A 27,181-nucleotide genomic window follows, 5' to 3' on the forward strand; every position below is an offset into this window, starting at 1 on the left:
TGTCTTTATATGTTTTGCCTGTGAACAAAAGTCCCACTTACCTAACAAAGGAGCAGCGCTCGGAAAGCTAATGGCTTTTGCTACCAAATAAACCTGAACTTTAACCTGGTGTTGTGAGACTTCTTACTGCTCTTACGCCAAGCCAGGGACCTCCTTGCCAGGCAGATGCCAACCTCACAGATAGAAATGCTGAGATCAAATAGTTTGGATTTGGAAAAAAAAGAAGTCTTAATTGTGAAGTGTGAAACTTACTGGTTGGGGTTTTGTTTCTCGGTTTTTGTTTGGCGGGGTGTGGGGGGAATGTGTGCTGGAGAGAGCGACCAGCAGGAGGAGTGTGCGTGTGCTGCTGACAAGCCAGCAGTGGGTCAGAGATGGTGGAGAAGGCAACAGCAGCAGAAGGCAGGTCAGTCAGTGCTTCTTTCAATCTTGAGAGTGAGCCATGAACAATTAAAGTCTCATTCCTCACTATGGAGAGGGCAAGAGGCAGATTTCTTTTTTAAAAAAAGGGTGATTATAATAAATTGAAACCAGGTTGGAATGTGTTTCTTTTTCTACACCGTCCCCCCCCCCCCCCCCCCAAGTATTTTGTTTTGGATGGAGCTTTGTGCATTGCTGTCTCTTGCCAGTGTAGTTTGGAACTGGGGCCCGCGGCTGTGTGTCTGCTTCTTGCCCTATCTTGTGGGCACCAGTTGCCGGCAGTCCCAGTACAACGTGCCCCCACCACCCCCCACCAGCTCTCGCTCTCTCTCTCTCTCTGGGTGTGTGAGCTTGTGTCTCTGGCTGTGTGATTTTTGTCTGCAGGAATTTGGAGATGGGTATACACACACACACACACTGTCAGGGAGAGGGTTTTAACAGAGCGGGCCCGGGGGCTATGGAGCATTGCATAGCTATGGAGTCAGTCTACTTCGGTTAGGAATGCTCCCCAAAGGAAAGGGGACAGAACATCTTCACTAAACCCAGGCAGAATGCCGCAGAGAGAGAGAGAGAACAGCTCCCGGAGCCTGAACCACAGCAGCTCCGGGACAAGGAAGAAGAGTCAGGGCATCAGCTTCCCTCCTCCTTCTCCTATGACTGGGCTTCAGTCTGGGTAAAGCAGCAAGGATTGGAGTGGGAACCGTAAGCAGAATGTGGCTTCAGTGTTGTTTGTGCAGCTGGTGTCACACGCACACACACACACACAGTTAGGAAGCTTCATCCTGCTTCTCTTACTCAGAGATGTATATCTCTCTCTCTCTCCACTCCTTCCCCTTTTAAATACAGCAGCGGCCTGCTCAGCCCAGTCATTGTGAGATAATGGAAAGCATGATAGTGTCTGCTCTGCACTCAAAAGGACCACACCAAAACTAATTTCTCCTCCTCCAACCATCCTTCCCAACAGGATGGTTATTTTGAAGCCCGTTTGTGAAATCAAGCAGGCAAAACACCACCCCACCACCCCCCCCAGTGCTAACTGGAGTCAGAATGTTGCAGCAGACAGGAAATCTTTATTGCTTGCTGATGTGTTTTGTAAAGCAGAATTGGCTTTCCACAGTAGCTCTCTAAACTTATGGGTTGGTTTAAAACCATTCCCTTGTCTCCTTTAAACTCCTGAGAAACAAACACATTCTTTGTTACTTTTTAAAACTAATCCCCTAATTATTTGAACACAGCCACAGTGGTTTGTAACAACAAAAGATTGATTTTACAATGTTATTTTTGTGTCAGTTTAAAAAAAGTACAGTATTTGAAGAGTAACTTTATTAATTGCAGCAGGGCTTTTGCAGAGAAGGATCTCTAACCTCTGGGCTCTGGCATGTATATGTTATTTTGGCCTCTTGATCGTTCTTGCATTCCCCCCCCCCAGTTTTAATTGCTCCATCATGCCTGACTGTGCCTTTAGCTGCCTAGGCCCCAGACATTTCAATTCCCTCAAACTCTCTGCCTCTTTAAGTTGCTTCTTTAAAACGTACTAGTTCGATCAAACTTTTGACCAACTGCCCTAGCTAATATTGTGTTGTGTGGCCCAGCATCCCAAGTTCATAAACTTTATCTGAAGCGACTTGGAATGTTTTACTTATAGGGAGATGGTGGCAAAGTGGTATTGCAACTGGACGAGTAATCCAGGTTAACCATGACAGATGGTGAAATTTGAATTCAAAATCTGGAATTAAGAGTCTAGCGATGACCATCAAACCATTGTCGATTTTCATAAAAACCCGTAGGGTTCGCTAACGTCCTTTAGGGCAGGAAATCTACTGTCCTTTCCTGGTCTGGCCTACATGAGGTTGACTCTCAAATGCTCTGAAATTGAGGGACGTGGGGGAGGGTGCGATGTGAATTGTTGTTTAAGTGCTGTAGTAAGCGGTAGAATTGACCATGGTCTCCCAACCTTTCTGATAATGCTAACCTGTTTGTTGGTGTTTTGGTTAAAGTGGTCTTTAATGTTGTCCAGGCCCACCTGCCGTGGTATCAAGTAAGTTGTTGGTCCCATTTGTGCTGTTGTCTTGATAAGGAAAGTGATAGAATTTGTGGAGTGGGCAACATTAAATTTTCACATCTGTAGTCATGTGATTATGGAAACATTATGTGATCATCATCTCATTGTTGTCTGGAAATTGGCTGCTGCATTTCCTACATTACAACAGTCCTTGAAAAATACTTTGTGTTTTCTGCTGTTCTGAAAGGGGTTATATAAATGCAAGTTCTTTTTATCTCAATGGAATTGAGCTAACCTAATGTCACAATGTGAAGAGCCTACTTAAAATTAGACCACTTATTTTGAGTTGTGTCCTCCCTTTTTAAGGAGGGATTGTCACCATATTATGGGGGGATAACCTTACTTCACTGGTGCTTCTCAAAACAGGACTCTTCATTTATAGACATGTGACTTTGTCTCCACATTTGTCTGGTCTAAAGAGAGCTTAGTGCGCACTTGTTTTTTTTCACACAAACGCATTTGGGTCTGCTCGCAATCTTTGAAGCTGCCCCTCCAAACCAATCTGTCTCCCAACCCTCTTCAAAAGCTGACTTCAATTGCTTTCTTTTTTGACCAACCTTTTGTCTTCTAAACCTCTTTATCCATCCCCTTTCCTGAAATGCATTGCGATAGTTCTCTCTTTATTGAAGAAAGTAAATAAGTGCAAATTACTGATGTCAGAATGCCAGTTACATTTTCAAAGCAGGGAGATAGATTTTCCAAGTGCAAATCTTTAACTTTCTTTTGAGAAGTGATCTGTGCACGTTATGAACCAGGAGCTGGGGAATGGACTAAAGCATGCGTGACTATTATTTTGTCTGTTTTCAAAATTGGAGTTTTATATATTCCTAACCAAAAATTTGCATTTACAAAGCAGCTTTAATGTCCCAAGGCACTTAATGAAATGTCAGACAAAATTTGACACCTTAACCACATGAAATTAAGACAAAAGCTTGGTTAAAAAATGTTTTTTTAAGGAATACCTTAAAGTAAAGTCTGATGATGACCATGAAACCATTGGTGATTGACATAAAAAACCCATCTGGTTCACTGTTGTCCTTTGGAGAAGGAAATCTACCATCTTTACTTGGTCTGGCCTACATGTGGTTGACTCTTAAATACCAAAATGGATTGCAGTTAGGCATTGGCAATAAATGCTGGCCCAACCCATTTAAAAAAAAAATTTTAAAAAAGAGCTATGTGGCGAGATTTACTTAAAGAAATCCAAAGCCTGGAGCAATAGATAGCTGAAGGAATTTGGGGTTGCACAAGAAGGCAGAATTAGAATAATGCAGAAACAATGATAAGGGTGGGGGAGCAAGTGGAGAAAGAGATTTGAGTATAAGATGAGAATTTTAAATGTGAGAAATCTTCCTTGGCCATACTACTTTTTTCAGATCACCTTTTGATTAAAGAAAATTAACTTTAGATGTGAATCCCCTTTGGTTTAAATGATGCATGTTTTCATCTCGTCTTTTTGCCCCACAGCCATTCCAGAAAGCTGAGGGTGTGTGCAGCAATGGCATTGTATTGAATATGATAATTCATCAGTACTTGCTTGATGTTTTGGTAATCTTCATTTTTGCTGGAAGAGACTTTAACCAGAGGCCTCCCCCTCCACCTCCACCTCCCCCTCCCCCTCCCCCTCCACCTCCACCTCCCCCTCCACCTCCCCCTCCACCTCCACCTCCACCTCCACCTCCAATGACCTGTCCTCCACAGCCTTCTGTGGCAAAGAATTCCACAGATTCACCACCCTCTGGCTGAAGAAATTCCTCCTCATTTCAGTTTTAAAGGATCATCTCTTCAGTCTGAGGTTGTGCCTTCTGGCTCTAGTTAGAATGTCGAAAAGGCACTGGACCATAGTGTCAGCATTGGATATCCATGCTTTCTGTGTAAGGGACAATCTCCAGCAGCAGGAATGCTTGCAGATAGTTGTAGCACTTCACTGTCGACCTGCCCTGGCTGAACCTACCCATCTGAAAGTGATTGAATCTGGAATCTTTTCAAACTGTGTTGCAGCCAGTGCCTCACATTGTGGTCTGAAACTGTAGTGGTTATGTTACTGGACTAGAGACCCATTCGAAAAATCCAGAGCATGAATTCAAATCTCACCATGGCAGTTTGAGAATTTGAATTCACTTTTACAAAAAAAAATTAAATGGCATCTGTGAGTGATCACAAAGTGGTGGTTTGTCCTATAACTCCAGCTGGCTCACTCATGTTATTCACGGAAGGAAAACTGTCATCATTACCTAATGTGACCCAAAAGTGCCTCATGACATACACCAATATGGTTGACCCTTAATTGTCCTCTTTCCAACCACTCAGTTGATTCAAACTAATACCAGCAATTCATTAAGGAAGGCCCAAAATGAGCAACAAGTGGTAGGCAATAAATGCCACCCTTTCCAGTGACCCCCGCATTCCACGCATGAATAAGATTATTTACAGAAGTCATGGAATTGTGGAAGATACTGCCGCAGCTGTTTTGAACACTTCCAAGAATCTCTTCCCCGGGACAGATACATGATTGTTTGTCAGCACCAGTCCTCCTTCGGACACAAGATTCCCAGGGTGCAAACCTATAGCCATTGATGGATTAAAGTCAACTTGCTTCACAAACTTGCACCTGTTTCAGACATCCAGACGTGGTTGTGACCTTGCCCAAGAGAATTCAAGTCAGTTCGCTAGGAGCTGTGTTTAAACCAGGTTATTTTGAGTTTTTTTGTCAGCTGGTTCTGTGGGCCACAGTATCACCAGCAATCAGGATTTAGGTGGCTATGAAGGGGCCACCAGCCTGGCTTTTGAGATCTCGCTAACACGTTGCTTTCAAACTAACCTGCAACAATGCCTGCAGGAAGTGATCAGAACCATTTCTGGTCTGCAGATAGGCACCCACTGAATGATTCAAATTAGAAACTGATGCAGGAAATGATGAAGGAGCGTTGTGTTGGCAATAAACCCTGTGCTGCACCGAATGTGATACTCTGTGATTTGCTGAATGGGATTTTCTGAAAAGTTATGTCGATGTATATTGAAATAAATGATCGGGGGGGGGGAGAGTGAAAATAAAGTTCAGTTTATTACTCACTGGAACAGCAGAGGTTGAGGGGTGATCTGATAGAAGTCTATAAGATTACAAGGGGCATGGACAGAGTGGATAGTTGGAAGTTTTTTCCCAGGGTGGATGAGTCAATTACTAGGGGGCATAGGTTTAAGGTACGAGGGGTAAAGTTTAAAGGAGATGTACAAGGCAAATTTTTTTACATAGAGGGTGGTGGGTGTCTGGAACTCGCTGCCAGGGAGGTAAATACAACAGTGACTTTTAAGGGACAACTTGATAAATAAATGAATGGGTTGGGAATAGTGGTTCCTGGAAGGGTGGGAGGCTTTAGTTGAGATGGGCAGCATGGTCAGTGCAGGTTCAGAGAGCCAAAGGGTTTGTTCCTGTGCTGCAATTTTCTTTGTTTTTTTTATTACAGAGGACTGTTGATTGCAGTGATGCTATTGTGAGCTGTGGTGTGGTGCGAGTTCTGTTTAGATTTTAATAACCGACAGCATAATTTTCCAATCTTGTAGAACCTTTTCAGGCACTAGAATTTGAGACATTCTTCCGAGTTCGGTATCATTATTTCCACAAGCTCCTGGAAGTTGGCAGTGGTGGAGGGGATAATAATCAGGCCAAGCTGTCAAATTACTCATTCTTGTCTTGCTGGATCAAAGAGGATGTGCGCATTCCAAGGCAGACTCAGTTCCAATAAACTAAACTGGTTCCAAAAATCTTGTTTTGGAAATGTCTTTGCAGCAGATGCAGAATACTACTTTTTGCATCAGTTGTGCTCTCCCCAATCCACGTACACTTCTTTTTAAAAAAAAGCTTTTGCAGTAGAATAACAGAATCCCTATAGTGTCGAAGGAAGTAATTCTGCCATCGAACCTGTACCAACAACATCCCACTCAGGCCTCACCCCGTAACCCCACGTATTTACCTTGCTAATCCCCCTGTCACTAAGGAGCAATTTAGCATGACCAATCAATCCAATTTGTACATCTTTGGAGAGTGGGAGGAAACAGGAGCACTCGGAGGGAACCCACGCAGACATGGGGAGAAGGTGCAAACTCCACGCAGTCACCCAAGGCTGGAATTGGACACGGGTCCCTAGCGCTGTGAGGCAGCCGTGCTAATCACTGTGTCACCGTGCCGCCCATATATGACCATACGGTACATTTTCAGTCTTGCCCATTTGTAAAAGCAACAAGCCTCTATACTCTTGTTTCTTAGCTTTGCCCTCTGCATATCATCCCAGCTAAGTCAACAGGCACAAGTGACTGTGATTCCTTTGCATTTAAAACTGTAGTGTTGAACTTTAAAATAAACACAGTCTTCCCTTTATCCTTACAGGAAACTGTTTGTCCCCTCTGACCCTTGGTCCTGTCCCTTATTCCCAAAGCCAATGTATAAGAACATAAGAACATAAGAAATAGGAGCAGGAGTAGGCCATCTAGCCCTTCGAGCCTGCCCCGCCATTCAGTAAGATCATGGCTGATCTGTCGTGGCTCAGTTCCACCTTCCCGCCCTCTCCCCATAACCCTTAATCCCCTCGCTTATCAAAAACCCATCAACCCGCGTCTTAAAAATATTTAGCGAGGCAGCCTCCACCAATGTAGTAACTCAATTTGTACATGGGCACACATAGGCAATTCATGTTTTTTCTTGCGCACGGAACATACACCTAGTTAAGTTTCAGAAAAGAGAACATTACGTAGAATTAATCATATACCAAACTTGTGAAATGAAAGAGTAGGCAGAGTGCCTGTTTGTATGACAGTACTGTCACATAGATGGGACTGGATTCTGATTGCATGATCTATTAAATATAATACAGAATCACAGAACCTTTACTGTGCTGAAGGAGATCTTTTGGTCCAATACAGGCTGCATTGGGTCTCTGACAGAGCATTCTATCTAATCCCCCTCCCCTGCCTTATCCCAGTAACCTTGCATGTTCTTTCTTTTCAGCTAGCAATCCAATTCCCTTTTGAATACCTTGACTGGACTGATCTCCACTCCATTCTATCATTCGTTTTCCCTTGCATCAATTTTATTCCTTTGCCATTTATTTTGAATCTGTGCCCTTTAGTTCTTGATGCTGCCCTGAGAGGGAACAGTTTCTGACTATTTATCCTGTCCACACCCTTCAAAATCTTGAATAACTGGATAAAGTCTCCTCTTAATCTTCTTTTCTCCAAGGAAAAGCAGGCCCAATCTCTCTAATCTCTACTCGTGGCTGCAGCTGGCTATTCCCGGAATTATTCTTGTGAATCTCCTCTATATTCTCTCAATTCCTTCACGTCCTTCCTCAAGTATGATGCCCAGAACTGGTTGCAGTACTCCAGATGAAGCTTCACTAGTGTCTTTATACAAGTTCAATATGACCTCCTTCCTCTTGTACTCAATCCCTCTATTAATAAAGGCTAAGGTACTATGTGCTTTATTAAAAGCTCTCTCAACATGCCCTGCCATCTTCAATGATTAATGTACATATACACCAAGGTCTCTTTTTCCCTACACCTTTAGAGTTTCTCCCTTTATCCTATACAGTGTCGCCACATTCTTCCTGCCAAAATGAATTACCTCACTTCTCTACATTGAACTTCATCTGCCACTTGTCTGTCTGATCCACCAATATGTCAATGTCCTTTTAAAGTTCAAGACTATCCTCCTCACAGTTGACAATATTTCCAATCTTTTATCTTCCACAAATGTTGATATTAAGCCATGCACACCAAAGCTGAGGTCATTAATATATATCAAGAAGAGAAGAGTCCCAACAGTGACCCCTGGGGAACTCCACTACCAGCCTTCCTCTGATCTGAAGAACACCTGTTTATTTATCTCGTTTCCTGCCACATATTCAGTTTCTTGTTCATGGCTGGCAAAGTCAGTATGTATTGCCCATTCAAAATTGCCCTCAGGATGGTGGTGATAAGTTACCTTCTTCAACTGCTACAGTCCATGTGGTGTCAAGGTTTTAGAGAGGCCATTCCATGATTTTTGACCCAGCTATAGTGAAGAAACAAGGATAGGTTCACCAGACTGATTCCTGAGATGGCAGGGTTGTTGTGTGAGGAGACTTAGGGTCGTCTAGGCCTGCAATCACTGGAATTTAGAAGAATGAGAGGGGATTTCATTGTTCAACATGTCAGAGATTTATAAATTTCAGATTAGATGCAGGGATGGTGTTTCCACTGGCTGGGCATCTAGAACAAAGAGTCAAGTCTCAGAACATGGGGAGGACCATTTAGGACTGAGATGAGGAGAAATTTCTCCACTTGTATGCCACAGAAGGCAGTGGAGGTTAAGTCACTGAATATATTTAAGCAATAAATAGATTAAGAACATAAGAACATAAGAAATAGGAGCAGGAGTAGGCCATCTAGCCCTTCGAGCCTGCCCCGCCATTCAATAAGATCATGGCTGATCTGTCGTGGCTCAGTTCCACTTTCCCGCCCTCTCCCCATAACCCTTAATCCCCTCTCTTATCAAGAACCCATCAACCAGCTTCTTAAAAATATTTAGCGAGGCAGCCTCCACCACTTCAACAGGCAGAGAATTCCAGAGATTCACCACCCTTTGAGTGAAGAAGTTCCTCCTCAACTCCGTTCTAAACCGCCTCCCCTTTATATTGAGGCTGTGCCCCCTAGTCCTACTGTCTTTTTTGAGCGGGAAGAGTCTCTCCACCTCTATCCTATCCATCCCATTCATCATCTTATACGTCTCAATGAGATCTCCCCTCATTCTTCTAAACTCTAACGAGTACAAGCCTAGTTTATTTAGCCTCTCCTCATAGCTCAACCCCCTCAACTCCGGTATCAGCCTAGTAAACCTCCTCTGCACTCCCTCCAAGGCCAAAATATCCTTGTGCAGGTGCGGCGCCCAAAACTGCACACAGTACTCCAGCTGCGGCCTCACCAATGCCCTATACAGCTGCAGCAAGACCTCCCTACTTTTATATTCAATCCCCCTCGCTATGAAGGCCAGCATCCCATTAGCCTTCCTGACCACCTGCTGCACCTGCAAGCTGGGTTTTTGCGACTCATGCACAAGGACCCCGAGGTCCCTCTGCACCGTCGCCTGCTGCAGTTTTTCGCCACGTAAGTAATAGTCCTTCCTACCATTCTTCCTACCAAAGTGGACCACCTCACACTTGCCAACATTAAATTCCATTTGCCATTTCCTGGCCCATTCGCCCAGCCTATCTAGATCCTTCTGCAGACTCTCCACACCCTCCGCACAATTTGCCTTTCCCCCAATCTTGGTGTCATCAGCAAATTTCGACACCCTACACTCGGATGGTATTCCAGGGTATGGGGAGAGAGCAGGAATATGGCATTGAGATAGAGGAACAATCGTGAATGGTGGAGCAGGCTTGATGGGCTGAATGGTATATAAAACTGTCGCTACTGTCGGGCCCTCACCTGTACTGTTTGCCAATCCTTGTCATTCTGCTCCTTCATTTCCAACGTCATGGTTTTTTCCATTACTCTCCCTCCTCGGTCAACAGAAAAATAAATGGTTCTTCCTTAGCTGTTTGACTAGATAATCCCATTCAAAATAAACATCCTCTTTTTTATGCTACTTAACATCATTTCCCAACTTGCACCCGCCCTTGTCAGTATTGTGTGCAGAACATATGAACCAGAGCCCCTTAAATCTATTTGACTATTTATTGAGATCATGGCTGCTCTGTATTTTAACTCAATTTATTCACCTTTGTCCCATATCCTTTAAAACCCTTACTTAACAAAAAAAAAATCCAAGTCTTGCTTTTGAAATTTTCAGAATCCATTTGAATGTATTTAGTTACAATTCCTCTGTCATTTAGTTTGAGTGAGTGTATATGTTATCCAGTCAGTGACCTCCTCCCCACTGCTGAAATTAGAGACTTGCCAGACATGACTCTGGCTCCGAAATATATCAATTTGATACTAGTCCGTCAGAGGCATCTTTTCCCATTTTATTGCTAAGAATATTACTTGTTAAATGTTGCAGGTTACACAGTTTACATAATGCTTTGGGAAGAGTAGTGTGGATACGCTAGGGTTTTTTTGGATAGCAACCCAGTGTGCTCTGCAGAAGAAAGTACCTCTGCTGACCTTGGTTGAGAATGGTCCGCAGCAACCAGAGTATGTAGGTGACGCATCTAAGGCATGTCATACATGGTCCAAAAACCTATAGCTTACATAATGTAATATATACAAGTGTAAGACTTGACTTACTGGTAGCACTTCATCTCTGAATCAGACAGTCATGAGTTTGAATCCCATTTTAACGCTTGTGCATGTAATCCAGGGAAAAGATGAGATGGGTGAGATGGTTCTGCTTGCACTCTATATAACCCTCTATTCCAGATCCCAGGGCACTTTCAAAGCAGAACCGATGAGTTTGCTTGTGTCCTGGCTGATATGTATTTCTTAAGCATCGCTACACAGCAGATGATCCAGACATTATCTCATTGCTATGTGTGAAGTGGCTGCAGTGTTTTCCTTAGCCTGCACTTTGGAAAGTACTTATTGGCTGTAAAGTGCTGTGGGATGTACTTAGATTGTGAAAGGTGCTATATAAAGAAAGTTTTATTTTGTTTCTCTATGCATCCCGGCTGAGCTTGTCTGGTGGAGGATATCCAGGCATGTTGCATGGAGAGTGTCATGAAACTCTTTCTCTGCATTCCTTGGCGAAGATTGCAGATCATACCCAGGTCGAGGACTTCTAAACTCGCCCAGGTAAATTAGCCAGAGCAGAGGTCGAATGTCTTGTCTCTAAATGGGCTTCAGAGTTGTTGCCAGATGCTTTATATTTTTAAACGTACTATTCTGTTAGCTTCTAAAAGTTCTCACGTTCTGTGTAAGCATGCAGAAAAAGCATTGACCCTGTCCTGCCATTTTTGTTCGACATAGCCTGGTCTGTACAGATGAACATGGGCATTAGGCCTGAAAGTAAATCCATGAACTGCTGGCAGTTTGAGTGCTTGCGTCAGCTTGACTTTGTGATAGTATGTTCCTCTTGTGGTCTGGCCAACATTCATCCCTCGATCTACACCAACAAAGCAGATTGAACAGATTTACCACACTGCTGTTTGTGCAACCTTGCTGTAGACAAATTGGCTCATGCATTTGTCGACATTACAACAGTGATGACAGAAGTAATTTATTGATTATGAAGTACTTTTAATCATGAAAAGTATTATATAAATGCAGGTTTCTTTCAGAGGGTCATGTGCCTGTAAAAACTTTCTTCCCCAGAGAACTGTAGAGATTGGGTCATTGACTATTTTTGAGGCACAGGCAGATAGATTCTTAACAATGAAGAAATCAAAGGTTACAGAGGATAGATAGGGAAGTGGCATTGAGGCCACAGTTAGATCAGCTATGATCTCATTGAATAGTGGAGCAGGCCCGAGGGGCAAATGGCCTACTCCTCTTTCACATGTTTTGTTTGTGCTTCCTTCCAGCTTTCATAAATAGTACAAAGGATTAACACACACCTCATGGTGGCATGATTGTTCTTATTAGCAAGGATGTAATCCTTTGCTCCAGCTGGCCTGCTGCCCTCTTTAACAGCACTCTGCCTGAGAGAAAAACAGGGGATGACTTGTCTGCTATGTTTATTTTTGGAATTGGATTCATCCAGTCATTGTCCACGTGGGCTGTATTTACGTCTCATTATTGTATTCCTGCTTCTGCTTGCTGTCAACACTCGTCTCTTAATTAGGCTCCTAGAGGCACGGTGGTAGCGTGTGGCATACTATTTTTCAGCTTCTGGGCATTTTAAATTCAAATGGACACTAATTCCTGACAAAACAACAAAAATCATTGTGAAACAGTGAAGTAAATTTATTTTCGTAGAAACTAATATCACGATCACAACAATGGCCTGATTCTTTCTTTATTTTTTTCATAGGATACGGGTCGTCGCTGCCCTGGCCAGCATTTGTTGCCCATCCCTAATTGCCCTTGAGCTGGGTGGCTTGCTAGGCCATTTTGGAGGGCAGAGGGAGCAGAATAGGAGGGTGGATGGGGGTATGTAGTTATAGGTCAGCCGCGTTGCTGGGGGTCTGGAGTCACATGTAGGCCAGAGCATGTGTGCTGAGAGTTCTTGGGGAATGCAAAACCTTGCTTGATGAAGGACAGACAAAATTATAAACGCTATTTCCTACCTTGGGTGCATTGGCTTTATATTATTAACACTGCTATCAGTTATTAGGCGACATATATTGATTGTTGTACAATTATTATATAAACTTGTTCGATAGTGATTAATGCAATCGCAGCAGCAAAAACAATGCTTCATGCTTGCTTTAACTAATTACGTGGGCAATCTAGCCAGCCCTTAGCTTGCCTCGTGGCCATTTTTGCATTTGAACATGCCTGTGTGTCGCTGGGCTGGGGAACCTGATTTACATTCAATGTTGCTGACTTGATATCTTCAGTCAGAGAGACAGTTTAAGGAAATGAAACTGCCATCCTGGTACTATGGTGAGTCCTCTTCTGGTTGGGGCAAAATTAGAGAAGTTTCAGTCTGGTTGCTGGACCAGGTTTCCTGGCCTTTTCTTCAGCAAACTCGCAAGATAACAAGAGGCAAGGCAGAGTAAACTATGCTGAAGTTTCAGTCGTGATTTGAAAAAGACTTCACAAAGAATTGGCAATTGATTAGTGGTCATTATCCATCAGTGAATTCCAGAAACCAATTCCTTTTAACCACAAGGGACAAGTTTAGAATTCTCAAGACTAATTTGCAGTGTACTGTTTACATTAATTCTTGGTGAACTATGAAAGTTTTCATTATTTTTGTGCAATGCTGGGTTAAAATGAAATATTATCCAACAGCATGGAAAGTTCTTTCAAGGTGAGAAAACACAGATTTCAAAACTCTGCAAACTTTATGGGTGGCACAGTGGCTAGCACTGCTGCCTCATAATACCAGGGACCCATGTTCAATTCCAGCATCGGTTCACTGTATGTGTGGAGTCTGCACATTCTCCCTGTGTCTGCATGGGTTTCCTCCAGGTGTTCCGGTTTCCTCCCACAGTCCAAAGATGTATGGGTTAGGTTGATTGGCCAGGCTAAAGTTGACCATTAGTGTCAGGGCGATTAGCAGGGTAAATATGTGGGGCTGAGAGGGTAGGGTCTGGGTGGGATCGTTTGTCAGTGTAGGCTCAATAGGCTGAATGGCCTACTTCTGCACCGTAGGGATTTTATAATATTCTATTCTATGATATTAACGTGATGTGCATTTAAAACACGTGCAGAACATGCAATCAATCAACATACACATGGAGAAAATGTTCAGTTAATCAGCTTGCTTGCCTATTTGAGCAAGGCGCCCGCTTATTTTGTCTTTGATTTCTCTGATATTCTTTCCGTCTTGATTCACCTGTGGGTTGAGATTGAGAATCCTTGCTCTTATACCTGCTCCTCCCCGACTACTCCATTTCTTCGGATGCAACACACCCGTGCTCCATTAGTTGGGCAGCTTCCTTTCAGCAATACGGTGATGCAAGTCTTACTTCCTTTTCTAACTGCTGCAGTCGAGAGCTTCATGCCCGTGGCAGCTACTTGAATTTCTGTGGCGGGACAAGAAATCAAGCGGCCTATGTTAGCTGGACATGAAATTGTAAGTCACTGTGAGAATGAATTGCTTCATGTAGGACACTGGGGAGTGCGGCTGCGATGGTGAGGACGAGTCTTATTTGTGTCACTTTTTTATTTGGACTTGGCGCGAGAAGGTTGCTGGGTTTGTGACAGGATTTCCTGGTTGTAGTTGTTTAACAGACATGCTTCGTTTTCACCATTGAGACAACACCGCTTTGGAGTGGAATGAAAGAAAGGGTGGGGTTACTCTTGCTGCAGTGATACAGTACATGTAGCGTTGAGAGTCACTAAAGGTATGGCTTTGGGACCTTGTAATGCAGTGTTACATTTGTAATGACTGGGGGACTAGAAATGAAAGTAATGCAGAAGGGTGGATATAAATAGTAACTTATCAGTTCCCCAGTGTCACAGTCAATTTCTGCTGAAAAGACAGCACTGTTTAGTTTCTAGAAATGGAATGAATAATGTTTCAGCTGTGAGTGCTTTTGATTTTGCACTAGAATATTGAGCAATGATGGATTTTAGGGAGGTACTTCAGTTTAGTGGTTATGATCAAGCCACAAACCATGGTTTCTTACCTAGGGCATTATGCGTCAGCCCAATTGAGATCAAATTACTTGTAGTTTGTTATTCATAACCAGAAAAAGACTCCTGTAGTTTGCCTTCTTCTCAAAAGACCTGCGGCCTTTTGTGAACACGCGCGCGAGGGCGTGTGTGTGTGTGTGTGTGTGTGTGTGTGTGTGTGTGTGTGTGTTGTTTGCAAGTCTCTGTATGGCATTTTATATTGCCTTAATAACTTTCTTTTAAATCTGGTTGGGCAATTTTCTCCTAGCCTCTTTCATAAACGGGGACACAGGCAGTCCTCAGTTTACTGAACCCGTAATCATCTTTGGAATCAAACATTTAAATTCTCATTGCAATAACGTGGAAACATTTCTGGACATCTTGATCAAATTTGACGGCTGTTTTCTGCTGGCACAGACTTTTAGTTCCGTCTGGCATAAGTTGAGAAGGAACTAGAAGTTGTACCCACAAGATTTAAGTGCTCAAACTGCTCACTTCTAAATTAGACTGGAGTAAAGATTTCTAAGTGACTTGCAGTCTTCAGTTTATTAGAAAAAAATTCTAGGTGACTTGTTTTCAGTTTATTTAGAAAACGAATTAATCTGGTGTGACTTTTTCCTTTATACTAGGTGTAATTATTAATTTCCTGTGCAAATATTGAGCCATTGCTGCTCTGTGCAAATAAACAATTTATAAAGAAAGACGACCACTAAAATAACAGACATCAAAGATAACTTAAAAAAATGAAATGTTTTGCAGTTGGGCGCTGTCAATTCTGACACTTGCTGCGGCTTAGGCTCTTTAAAAGCACTTGTGGACAATAATGCAAATGAAAGTAAGGAAATGACAGACTTGCTGAATAATTACTTGGTGTCAGTCTTCAAAGATGAAGTTCATATGCATACCTAACATCCCATGGAAACTAATAATGAATCAAAGACTGGAATTCATTAAAATGAATATGAACGAGGAAACAAAATTCAGATAGATACGAAAAACTGACAAATCACCAGGACCTGATGATTTTCAGCACCGGATTTTGAAGGAAGTAGCTGATGAAATTGCCGATGCTTTATCATAGAATCCCTTCAGTGCAGAAGGAGGCCATTTGGCCCATCGAGTCTGCACTGACCACAATCCCACCCAGACCTTATACCGCAATGCCACATATTTATCCTGCTAAATCCCTCTGACACCAAGGTCAATTTAGCATGGCCAATCAACCTAACCCACATATCTTTGGACTGTGGGAGGAAACTCACGCGAACACAGGGAGAATGTGCAAACCCCACACAGACAGTGATCCAAGACCGGAATTGAACCTGGGTCCCTGGTGCTGTGAGGCAGCAGTGCTAACCACTTTGCCACTGTCACCCATGTGAGATGAGAATGAAAAAATGCAGGAAATTATGCACTGTTACAATCCACATGGGGTAACTTTAGGGTGGCACAGTGGTTAGCACTGCTACTTCACAGCGCCAGGGACCAGGGTTCAATTCCCACCTTGGGTTACTGTCTGTGTGGAGTTTGCATGTTCTCCCTGTGTTTGCGTGGGTTTTCTCCGGGTGCTCTGATTTCCTCCCACGGTCTGAAAGATGTGCTGGTTAGGTATATTGGCCCGAACAGGCGCTGGAGTGTGGCAACTAAGGTATTTTCACAGTAACTTCATTGCAGTGTTAATGTAAACCTACTTGTGACACTAATAAAATAAACTTTAAACTAAAATAACCAAATGTATTGAAGGACTCCCAAATGAAGGGATTACCAATAAGATTCCACTTTATACACAAGAATTAATGAGCAAATTTTATTTCAAATAAAAATGCAAATTTCATGTTAAATATTCAATACATCAAAAATATGTTTTGCACAATCACAAGCATCTGCACAACTCCCTGCTTGGCTACACATTTCCACAAGATGTTTTTTACTCATGGACTGAAAGTCAGGGGTTCTTTCTGACAACAGCTTTCATCTTCAAGCTTCACAGCTGCCATTATCATCAGCAAAGCACACTTCTACAAACCCTGTCTCCCTCATGTCTCATGTCTCAGCTTTTAGTTTATTTATTAGCGTCACAAGTAAGCTTACATTAACACTGCAATGAAGTTACTGTGAAAATCCCCTAGTTGCCACACGCCAGGTACACAGAGAGAATTTCGCATGGCCAATGCACCTAATAGCGATGATCTTTGATGGTGTAGCTTTGCTGAGTTCACCTCCAACTGACTAACCAGTAATACCCAGTACGTGGATTGGCCACTTTTGGGAGAACACCTAGCTCTTTAATGTCTCCAAGATGTTCTCGCAGCTTTCCAGGTTTTAGACTTTTTCTAACCAGCCCACACAGTATCTCCAAGAGCTCCTGTTTCCAAACAGAAAAAACTGAAACCAACCTCTTAGTCTAAACAGACCTCTTTGTGAGTGATTTGTTTCTTCTCCTCACAGGAGTTCTGAATTTTCATCTTTCTGCTGTCTCTTTGCATCTGCATGCTGATCTCCTTAACCCTCCAGTTCCTCTACTTGTGGCTTTCCTTTATGTCCATCAGCCACATGGCTTCTTCCTTAACTTCCCTCCTTTTCTTACCACTTCAGGTCAAGAACCACAAGGTCGCATGAATCCCAGTATTTCGTATTATCCAAGAAAATTACAATTTATGCCTTTACATGTGATGCAAAATCTTAACATTCCTTTTCAAAAATTCTTAAATCCAATTCCAGTTCTTTTCAAATATTGTTCTCTAATACCTGTTGTGGGAAAGCTATTGGAATTAACAAGAAAAGATAGAGCATGATTCAAGAGAGTCAACATAATAGATTTGTAAGTGTGTCTAACAAACTGAATGGACGTTTTTGATAATGTAATTATACTATACAAGTGAACAAGAAACTGTTAGCTGGTTAGGCAGTGAAAAGGAGGGATAATAAGGAAGATGATGATGTAGTGGTATTTTCACTGCACTAGTAAGCCAGAGGCCCAAGCTAATGCTCTGGGGACATGGGTTCAAATTCCATCAGGGCAGCTGGTGGAACTTAAGTTCAATTTAATACAATAAAATCAATACATTTGGAATTGAAAATTAGCCTCAGTGATGGTGACCGCGAAGCTGTCATTGATTGTCATAACTCATTTGATTCCCTAATGCTCTTTAGAGAAGGAACCTGGGTTTGATTTCTGGCTTGGGTCACTCTGTGGAGTTTGCATGTTCCCCCCATGGCTATGTGGGTTTCCTCTGGGTGCTCTGGTTCCCTCCCACGATCCAAAGATGTTCAGGTTAGGTGAACTGGCTGTGCTAAATTCTCCCTCGCTGTACCCGAACAAGTGCCGGACTGTGGCAACTAGAAGATTTTCATAGTAACTTTATGGCAGTGTTAACGTAAGCCCACTTGTGACCAATAAATAAATAGAATAAACAAACCTGTCAATCTAACATTAGCAGTGGGGACTAATGTTGGCAAAGATTGCTGGCTTGTAGATGAGGGTAATGATGCCTTTCCTCATGGATTCTGACATTCTGCTTTCCAGAAGCATACTCTCGTATACTTCCAGGAGGTCCGGGCCCGTCAAGTCCCACAACGCCGAGTAAAACTCAGCTGATAAGCTGTCGCTCCCGGAAGTTTTACCCTTCTGAAAGGACTCAACAGCCTTTGTCAGCTCATCCAGAGGTACTGGTCTGTCCAGGCTGTCCCACTTGCCGTCGCCCAAGACCTGCGTGATAGACGACAGGAAAGACTGGGAGGCCGTGCTGTCTGTTGGCTTCAGGTCATACAGTCTGGCATAGAAGGATTTGCAGATCCTTAGGATGTTAGACTGCGTTGACCTTACTGAGCCGTCTTTTTCCTTCAGGCTGCTGATCAGAGGTTTCTCTGTGTACCTTCTGGAAGAAGAAACACGAGCACTTTTCATCCTGCTCCACGGAGCGGACCCTGGACCGGAAGATGACCTTGGCGGCCTCTGAGGCAAAGAGCGAGGCTTGCTGGCTCTTCACCTCCTGGCGATCCTCCCTGACATCAACCCCCATTGGCTGCAGTTGGAGTAGCTCCTGCATGCTTTTCTGGAGTTGGGACATTTCTCCCCGTCTCTCCCTGGACTTCTGAACTCCTTTTTAAATGAAAAACCTTTTGATGTTGCCTTTGATGGTTTCCCATCAGAGCGATGGAGACTCAAAGAAGGGTTTCACGGTCCTCCAACTGTGGTAAACCCTCTTGAGTTCCTTGAGGTTCTCTGGAGTTAACAGTTCTACATTCAGCTTCCAGGACCCCCTGCCCACTTTCTGGTTTTCCTCCAGTTGACAGTCGGCCAGCAGGAGGCAGTGGTCAGAAAAGAACACCGGCTTGACATCGGTGGGCCTGACCGTGAGCGCGCGTACAAACATGAAGTGGATCCTGGAGCGGACAGACCTGTCAGGCCGCGACCATGTGTACCTACGCTGCCCTCCGTCTGCTGGGTTGCTGAAGATGTCGAGCACCTTGGCATCTTTGCCTCCAGCAGGGCTCTGGATGTAGTGTCCAGTTTGTTTTCAGCCCTGCTGGATCAGTCGGTCTTGTCGCTAATGCAGTTAAAATCCCCACCCAGAATGACCTGGAGGTGGTGAGCAACAGTGGCAGCTGCTCAAAAACCACCAGCCGCTCAGTCTTGACAGCAGGGGCATACGTGGAATTTTTTTTTAAAACTTTATTCTAATCCAATCAAGTCAAAGTAAAGCCAATTCGGAGTCCCAACAAGTTGGGACATTCCCAATCCAAGCTGACAAGACAGGGCTCTCACCACCTGTCTTGGGCTTGACCTACATGATTCAAGCTGATTGGAGTAGGCATAGCTCCTCCTCCAAGGCTTGATCTAATTTGCATCTTAGCCAAAAGGCTGGGATGCCACTTTAAAAAATTGCTTCAAATGAAGCTGAAATGTAACCTAATGACTTCAACAAAGTGCAGCATGTCCATACTGCACTTGATCTTAGCCAAAAGGCCAAGTCTGAGGTACAGTCCTTTTGGGCTGTTTGCACTGTTTTGGTGTTTATGCTCCACATTAGCCTCCTCCTACACACATCTAACATATCCTTGTAAATAATGGAGTGTATTGATATAGGAAATGCTATGGGTGTTGTGCACATGGATTTTCAAAAGGCATTTTATAAGGTGCCTTACAGGAAACTTCTTGATGTGGAATTAAAGGGGGTTTGCCAGCACGGCTAGGAAGTTAGTTGGGAGGACAAGGCAAAAATAGTGAATAATGGATTTTTTTTTGGGTGGAGGGATGGGAACTGTGGGATCCCACAGGGGTCATTGTTGGGACCGTTTCCACACTGAGTATATACAAATGATTGAAACTTGGGCATAGCTGGCACTACATTAAATATTGCAGACACTATAAAGGTAAGGATGGTGGTTAACTGTGAAGAAGACTGGAAGTGAGTTCAGGATGCCAGTAATTGTTACCGATGAAATGTAATGGGGGCATGTACATAAGAACGTAAGAACTAGGAGCAGGCCATCTGGCCGTTTGGGTCTGCTCCGCCATTCAATAAGATCATGGCTGATCTTTTTGTGGACTCAGCTCCACTTACCCGCCTGCTCACCATAACCCTTAATTCATTTACTTTTCAAAAATGTATCTATCGTTGCCTTAAGAGCACTCAATGAGGTAGCCTCAACTGCTTCACTGGGCAGGGAATTCCACAGATTCACAATCCTTTGTGTGAAGAGGTTCCTCCTCAACTCAGTCCTAAATCTGCTTCCCCTTATTTTAAGGCTGCGTCCCCTACTTCTAGTTTCACCTGCCAGTGGAAACAACTTCCCTGCTTCTATCTTATCTGTTCCCTTCATAATCTTATATGTTTCTATAGATCTCCCCTCATTCTTCTGAAGTCCATTCAGTACAGCCCCAGTCTACTTAGTCTCTCCTCAATTGATATATTTTGGCTTTATCATCTTGTACCACAGATTGTGAACATTGTCCATGTTCACAGTGGAAGCTTTAACATGTAGGCTAACAACATCCAACTCTGGACCATCAGCTCCAAAGTGGATGTTGCAATTAATATATTTTGGGAGGAAGGGTAACTTACGCAAGGAGACAGATTGAGATTCGCAAGTTTTACTTGTGAGGCTGTTCTTGTGAAGCTTTTTAAATTTAAAATGGATCCTTGTTTCCTTTATAAACAAGGATATTAGAACAAAAGTCATAACAAGATTACATCATATAGCTAATATACAAGTCCTCCCTTATAAAACATATATTTTCTCTAATTAGCTGCTATCTTTTTTCCTTCAGCCCATCTTCTAACTATCCTCTGCTTAGCCCCACATTCACTGACAGTGTCAAACTCTCTGGGATTGCACTGTCATCTCTTTAAAAATAACCTCCTTAATCCTTTTATATTCTCTAATTACCATCCTAACCCCAAAATACCCTTTTCCTTCAAGGATCTGGAACATGTTGCCTGACCCTATGCCCAGCTCTTTCACCACTCCCCATTTGAGTCACTTTAAACTGGTCTCCAAACCACAGAGAGCATCCTGGTCAAAGTCACCAGTATAGTCCCACGTGCCTGCGACCCAGTTTCTGTTTGTTCTCTATTACTCTGCCACTTTCCAAAACCACTGAACTTACTATTCTGTTCTATAGTCCATTTCTAAGGTTTTGTCTATTTGTCTACGTGCTCAAGTTAGTTTGCAAACTGGGACTATTCTGGATCCTTAGACTTTGCTTTATTGTCTTGTACCACAAATTGTGAACATTGTCCGTGTTCACAGTGGAAGCTTTAACATGTAGGCTAACAACACCTAACTCTGGACCATCAGCTCCATAGTGGATGTTACAATTTTTGGCTACCAGTCAGACATTAGATTGTGGATGAGTCAACGCTACTTTGTATATTCAAAACCATCCTTGTCACCAACTCCTGTGCACTGCTGCCCTTGACTCAGGTCACTGATGTGGACAATGTTGACAAGGACAATTTTTCCAAATCCTAGTTGCCCTGAAAAGGTAGTAAGGGGCTTGCTTGGTGACCTCACAAGTCAGCAAGTGTCATGTATGCCAGGCCACTAAGGGATGTGTTTTCAATGACAGTTCGATAGCTTTGTAGCCGCTTTTATTGATTTTTAGTTTTTAATTTCTGGGTTATTTTAAATCTGAATTCTAAATTTTCAAATTAGCTTTGGGATTTGAATTTACATTCAACTGAGTTGAGTTCAGGCCTTTGAATTACAGCCCAGTAATCTTACTGTGATTACTAATGTAGGGTATTAGAGTCACTTCAGAACTTTGCGTGGTTGCCCCAGCCCAGGTTTGTGAGCCATGACCAGTGAGTTCTTACTAGTGATGACAGAAGAACTAGAACCTGAGGGATAATAGCTGCTTATAGGCAGGGGATCTTTCAGGAAATGGGACTTGTGCTTCCGTTAAGCACAGATGAGGAGGCAATGGGAGACCACCCCACACATTCTTTTCCCTAGTTGTATTGTTCCTTGAAGTTGAAACATGGGAGGCTGTGAACTTGTGTAGACCATCACTATAGCATAACTTTGACATTGCCATAACCTGTGCACAATCTGCTGACACTCAGTCTTACCACTTTTGTTCAATTCTCATGCCAAAACTGCATTTGTTCGCCTCTGAATTCTTCCTTACAGATGTACCTCCCTTTCCTGTCTAATCTCTACCTCATTGCTTTATCTTTTAAATGCGAATGGAGTTTTTCAGGATACGACGCTATGATTAGGTTTTAAATTTGTCCAGATGTTAAGTCACCAATTAACCAACTTACTTAATTGGATTCATTACAGCATAAAAGACTTTCACATTGGACATATTCCCTATTTGATGCCCTGTTAGAAATGGAAGAATAGATTTCTTCCAAACTGTAGTACTGCTTGCCATTTGTTAAGGCTTTGTCATTCATCATTAGATTGAACTTGATTACATCCGGAGAATTTTAGGTGTTTTATATGAGCAAATGCTTCTCAATTGCCATCTTCTGTCTCTGCTGTTACTCTGAAACAATGCTAAAGAACTCATGAACTTTTCCATCTCCAAGTGGATTGACAAATCCACTGCAAGTTACAATCAACAACATAAGCAGTGTGCACTTAGATTAGTGCCCTGAATGATAGTGATGGAAATGTTGTTTTCCTGATCTTGTTGGATTCTATAGGATAAGAGGCTGGGGTGCTGTGCCCACCAGAAGTGATCAGAAAGTGGCACGTGAGTTAACTTGAAAGCATAGTCAGATATTCATTTAGGCTGGATCAAAGCTACTGAGATCATTTTATTTGCGTTGGAAAACAGGTACTTATTAACATTAATAATATAAGTTATTGACTTGACACCCTGAAATCCAGTAATTCTTGATCTCTCATATTAACAATGTTAGTCACTTGAGAGGGCTTGAACAGCTTTTCAGGATGTCATGGATGCAGCTTGATATTGCAAATAGTAATTTACCGGACTATCGCTAGCTGGATATTTAACAGATTAGGAATGAATAAATAGGTACCTCTGTGACTTATCCAGACACTGAAATAGTTCTTTTTAAACAACTACAAGGGCCTTGCAATTCCATCCTCTTCCCACACCTGCCTCAGGCTGAACCAGATTGTTCAGCATCTTGTTCTGTCCTGAACCGAGCATTCAGCCTCATTGACTCCTATTGATCAAGCTGCCTGGTTTGCTTGGTAGTTAACTGTCTGTCACCATTAACTGGTGCATTCTCCATGGCAACATGTCAACCAATCAAAGTCCACTTGCCAACCAATCAACACTCTTCTCAATAAAAGCAAATTACTGCAGATACTGGAATCTGAACCAAAAGAGAAAATGCTGGAAAATCTCAGCAGGTCTGGTAGCATCTGTAAGGGGAGAAAAGAGCTGATGTTTCGAGTCCAGATCACCCTTTGTCAAACCTGCTCTCTTCTCACTTAGTATAAAGTTGATATTTCTCCTCATACTGGTATTGTTGCGACTGATTGTCCTGATGAGTGTAAAATGTATTATTTTCAGCAATGCTCATATATACTGCCAAACAACTATCCTCTCATTGTCTTGCTCCTCTCCATTCCTTCAAACTCCTTCAATCTTCCAAGACTTCTCCCCTTCTCAAAATCTCCACTCCCTGACTTGGATACCCGTGTTCCATTAGCCCTGCCACTGGTGACCATACCTTCTATTGCCTACGCCCACTAATCGCATCCTTAATATACTCCTTTAAACCAACCTCTCCAAATAATCTTTTGTTCTTTCCTAATAACTCCCTTGTTGTACTTTTCTGATTGCACTTTTACAAAATGCCTTGGCATTTTTTTAATACTGAGGTACTGCTTACAAATTACATTGTAGATACAATATAATTCTTCTATATTGACCCTCCTGACAATGTAATGTTTAGAAACTAAGCAAGTAACTTTGTTCAAAACTAATGCAGGAAATGAAAAGCAAGTCCATCTGCTGAAAATCCTTTCACATTGGACAAATTGTTCTGATAAGATATCTACACCTAAAGCGTTCTGTACCAGTGAACCTGCAGCACAATTCCAAAATGCTTTCTTCACATACCCACAAAGATGTAGAAAGCCATTGTTGGTCACTGACTCAGAAAGTTGTGGCTTCAAGTCCCATTACAGAGACTTGGCAGAAATAACACAAGCTGACACTAAAGGGAGGTGCTGTGCAGTTCAAGATTTAAATGGAAGTTCAATCTGTTTTGTCGGACTGACGTTTAATGTTCCGTAACCAATATAAAGAGCCAGGAAGTTCTCCCTGAGTCCTGATACATCAGTGCAGAATCAACTTTTCACCATTATACATTCCTCTGAATATGAATGGGGTATTATTGACAAGTGAAAAAGGAAAAGAAACGTAGATGAACTGGAGCAAATGACAAATTGCAGAAATGAAAGCATTGAGCAGTGAAAGGGATGAATCAAAGCTGTGTGAAGATAGTTGAACGAGCGTTCAAAGACACCGCTACTCTACAGTCAGCCTGTTGGGGGTAGAATTCAATGGGCCATGTTTACCCTTCACCTGAGAAGCCCGCCTGGGGTCTGACCACCAGGAGTTCCTGTCCAGCTTCCCAGCAAAGGTTAAGTCTGCACTTGTTCAGCTGCATCTCAGAATGTTATCTAGTGGGTTAAACTGTTTGTAGCGATCTTTGTCAGATACTGGAGATAAAAATGACCTGGCTAGTGGGGCACTGAGTTTTTACTGCCATTGTATCAGGCATTGGTGAGGCCACATCTGGAGTTGTGTGCAGTTCTGGTGTCCTTTTCTGAGAAAGGATGCTTTTGTTATAAAGGATGTGCAGTGAAGGTTTACCAGGCTGATTGCTGGGATGGCAGGTCTGTCATAAGAGGAGAGAGGACGGTTAGGATTGTATTCACTGGAGTTCAGAAGGGTGAGAGGGGATCTCAGAGAAACTTATAAAATTCCAACAAGGATCGACAAGGTAGATTCAGAAAGAATGTTCCCGATGGTGGGGGAGTTCAGAACTAAAGGTCCTAGTTTGAGGATAAGGGATAAACCTTTTAGAACTGAGGTGAGGAGAAATTTCTTCACCGAGAGAGTGGTGCATGTGTGGAATTCACTACCACAGAAAGTAGTTTAGGCCAAAACATTGTGTGATTGCAAGTAGAAATTGCCAGAAGATGTAGCTCTTGGGGCTCAAGGGATTTGGGGAGAAGGGGGATCAGGATATTGAATTTGATGATCAGCCACGATCATAATGAATGGCGGAGCAGACTCAAAGGGCTGAATGGCCTACTCCTGCTTCTAGTTTCTATGTCCTTTTATCTGTGATGTGAATTTGAATCCAGCCACGACAAGTGGAATGAAAGTCGTCTCTTTCCATTTGCTGCAAGTTTCTTGTGCCAAATGAGCTTGTAGTGAGCACAAAACTGACAAAAAAAAAGGGCCCTAAATTGCCCCTCTAATTGTCTTATTGATACAAAGGAGTAGTGAGAATGTTTACTCTAATTGTACCATACCTGACGTGGGAGTGCTTGGCATTCCTCTGAGGTGGGCATGTGTTCAATTGCTCAACAACGATTTCTTAACTGCAATGAGAACAAAATACACACAAAAGGGAAATTATATTTATATATTTATGTTTTTAAAAAAAGAGCAATTTGGCTGCCCAAGAAAGACTTTCCGTCGAGCTAATTGAATTTATTTTCTCATTACCATGTGATTAGAGCCATTGTTGTTTGGAACAGTGAACAACAGAGAAAGCAGTTTTATCTTACAATAAACCAGTGTTTCCTTGCTCATTGCTCTTTTAGACCTGACTAATCTCAGAATGTTTTCTGTTCAAATGATATTTATCATACGATCTAAATTGCACTGAACAATTTTTGCTTTGCTTGAAAAAGTAAGGAAGGCGATAAACATAGAATTTGAAGGACAGGGCCTTATGTTGTCTGGGCAAGGTGCAAAAAAGAAACATGGGTTTCATGATCATGGAGGCCTACTGTACAAGGGAAGCTCATTCAAACCCATTGTGTCTGTGTTGGTACATGTGCGCAATGGTCATTGCCTGAGCTTGCTCTCGCTCTTGCATCCAGAAAACCCAATACAGTCAACTACAGGGGCAGGATTTGGTATTGCTACACCATATGGACTATAGCAGTTGAAGTGGCTGACTCACCACCACCTTTTCAAAGGCAGTTAAAGATGGGCAAGATCAGGGAGAGAAATCATGAACTCCGGTGCTTCCCTCTTTCCAAGGCCTTTTATTTCACCTCCAAACTCTCCCCCTCACATCCTCAGGTGCCCAGAATTGGGAATGATAGTCACAGTGGTATCAAACTCTTTTTTTATAGATTTGGCAAAGCTTTTGTACTCTGTAAAGATCATTGAAAGCTCAGGTTTGAGAACGATACACTTTACAACCACGGTTTTGTCAAGCAGATGCACACAACTTGCTTGTTCATTCCTTGCAACCAGCTGCACTTCTTTGAACTTGGCCCAGCAGCATTGAACAGACTTGAATTTCACAAGCACCACCATCAACAATCCGATGTGTAAATGAGAATGTCTTGATGTACTCAATTGTTGCATGGGTCCTGGTTTCACTTCCAAGTTTATTAATGGCAAAACCTTCCAATAAATTAGCACCAATCAATTGATCAATAATAATGTGCTATTTTTATCCATGCAAGTGGGCATTGCAAGCAGAAAAGTTACACTTTGCATTGGAGCGATAAATGTTTTCTAATTTGATACTCACCATACTTACAAATGACCAGCATGGAGCATATAATAGGAGAGCAGAGTATTGCAGATGTTGGAAATCTGAAATATAAACTGAAAATGCTGGAAATACTCAACAGACCAGTCAGCAACTGTGGAGAGAGAAACAGAGTTAATGCTGCGAGTCCATGCGCTCGCCTTTGGTAACACTACGAACTAGCCTCGGTGACATTCATATGAAAGTAGGGGTTGGAAATGGATTGCCTTTTAGCCTGTGATCTCTCTCCACCTGGTACATGGATAGATGTTGGGGAGGG

The 27,181-nt window shown here is 42.6% G+C and overlaps 1 protein-coding gene across 5 annotated transcripts in view; it reads left to right on the forward strand.

Moving 5' to 3' along the window:
* Positions 1-347: 347 nt before the first annotated feature.
* The window catches only part of elmo1 (engulfment and cell motility 1 (ced-12 homolog, C. elegans)), a 259,536-nt gene continuing 232,702 nt past the window's right edge, over positions 348-27,181 (forward strand). For 2 of the 5 annotated variants that reach the window (XM_080203660.1, XM_080203693.1), the window contains exon 1: positions 348-403. The gene's annotated coding sequence lies outside the window, so the exon portion shown is untranslated. Of the gene's footprint in view, positions 404-10,692; positions 11,246-14,039; positions 14,136-14,293; positions 14,407-27,181 lie in introns of those variants that run through there. The other 3 variants (XM_080203676.1, XM_080203684.1, XM_080203669.1) reach the window with 3 other exon arrangements.

The sequence above is a fragment of the Carcharhinus amblyrhynchos genome, chromosome 2 (genome assembly GCF_965287045.1).
Source record: "Carcharhinus amblyrhynchos chromosome 2, sCarAmb.v2.hapA, whole genome shotgun sequence".
Lineage (NCBI taxonomy): Eukaryota > Metazoa > Chordata > Chondrichthyes > Carcharhiniformes > Carcharhinidae > Carcharhinus > Carcharhinus amblyrhynchos.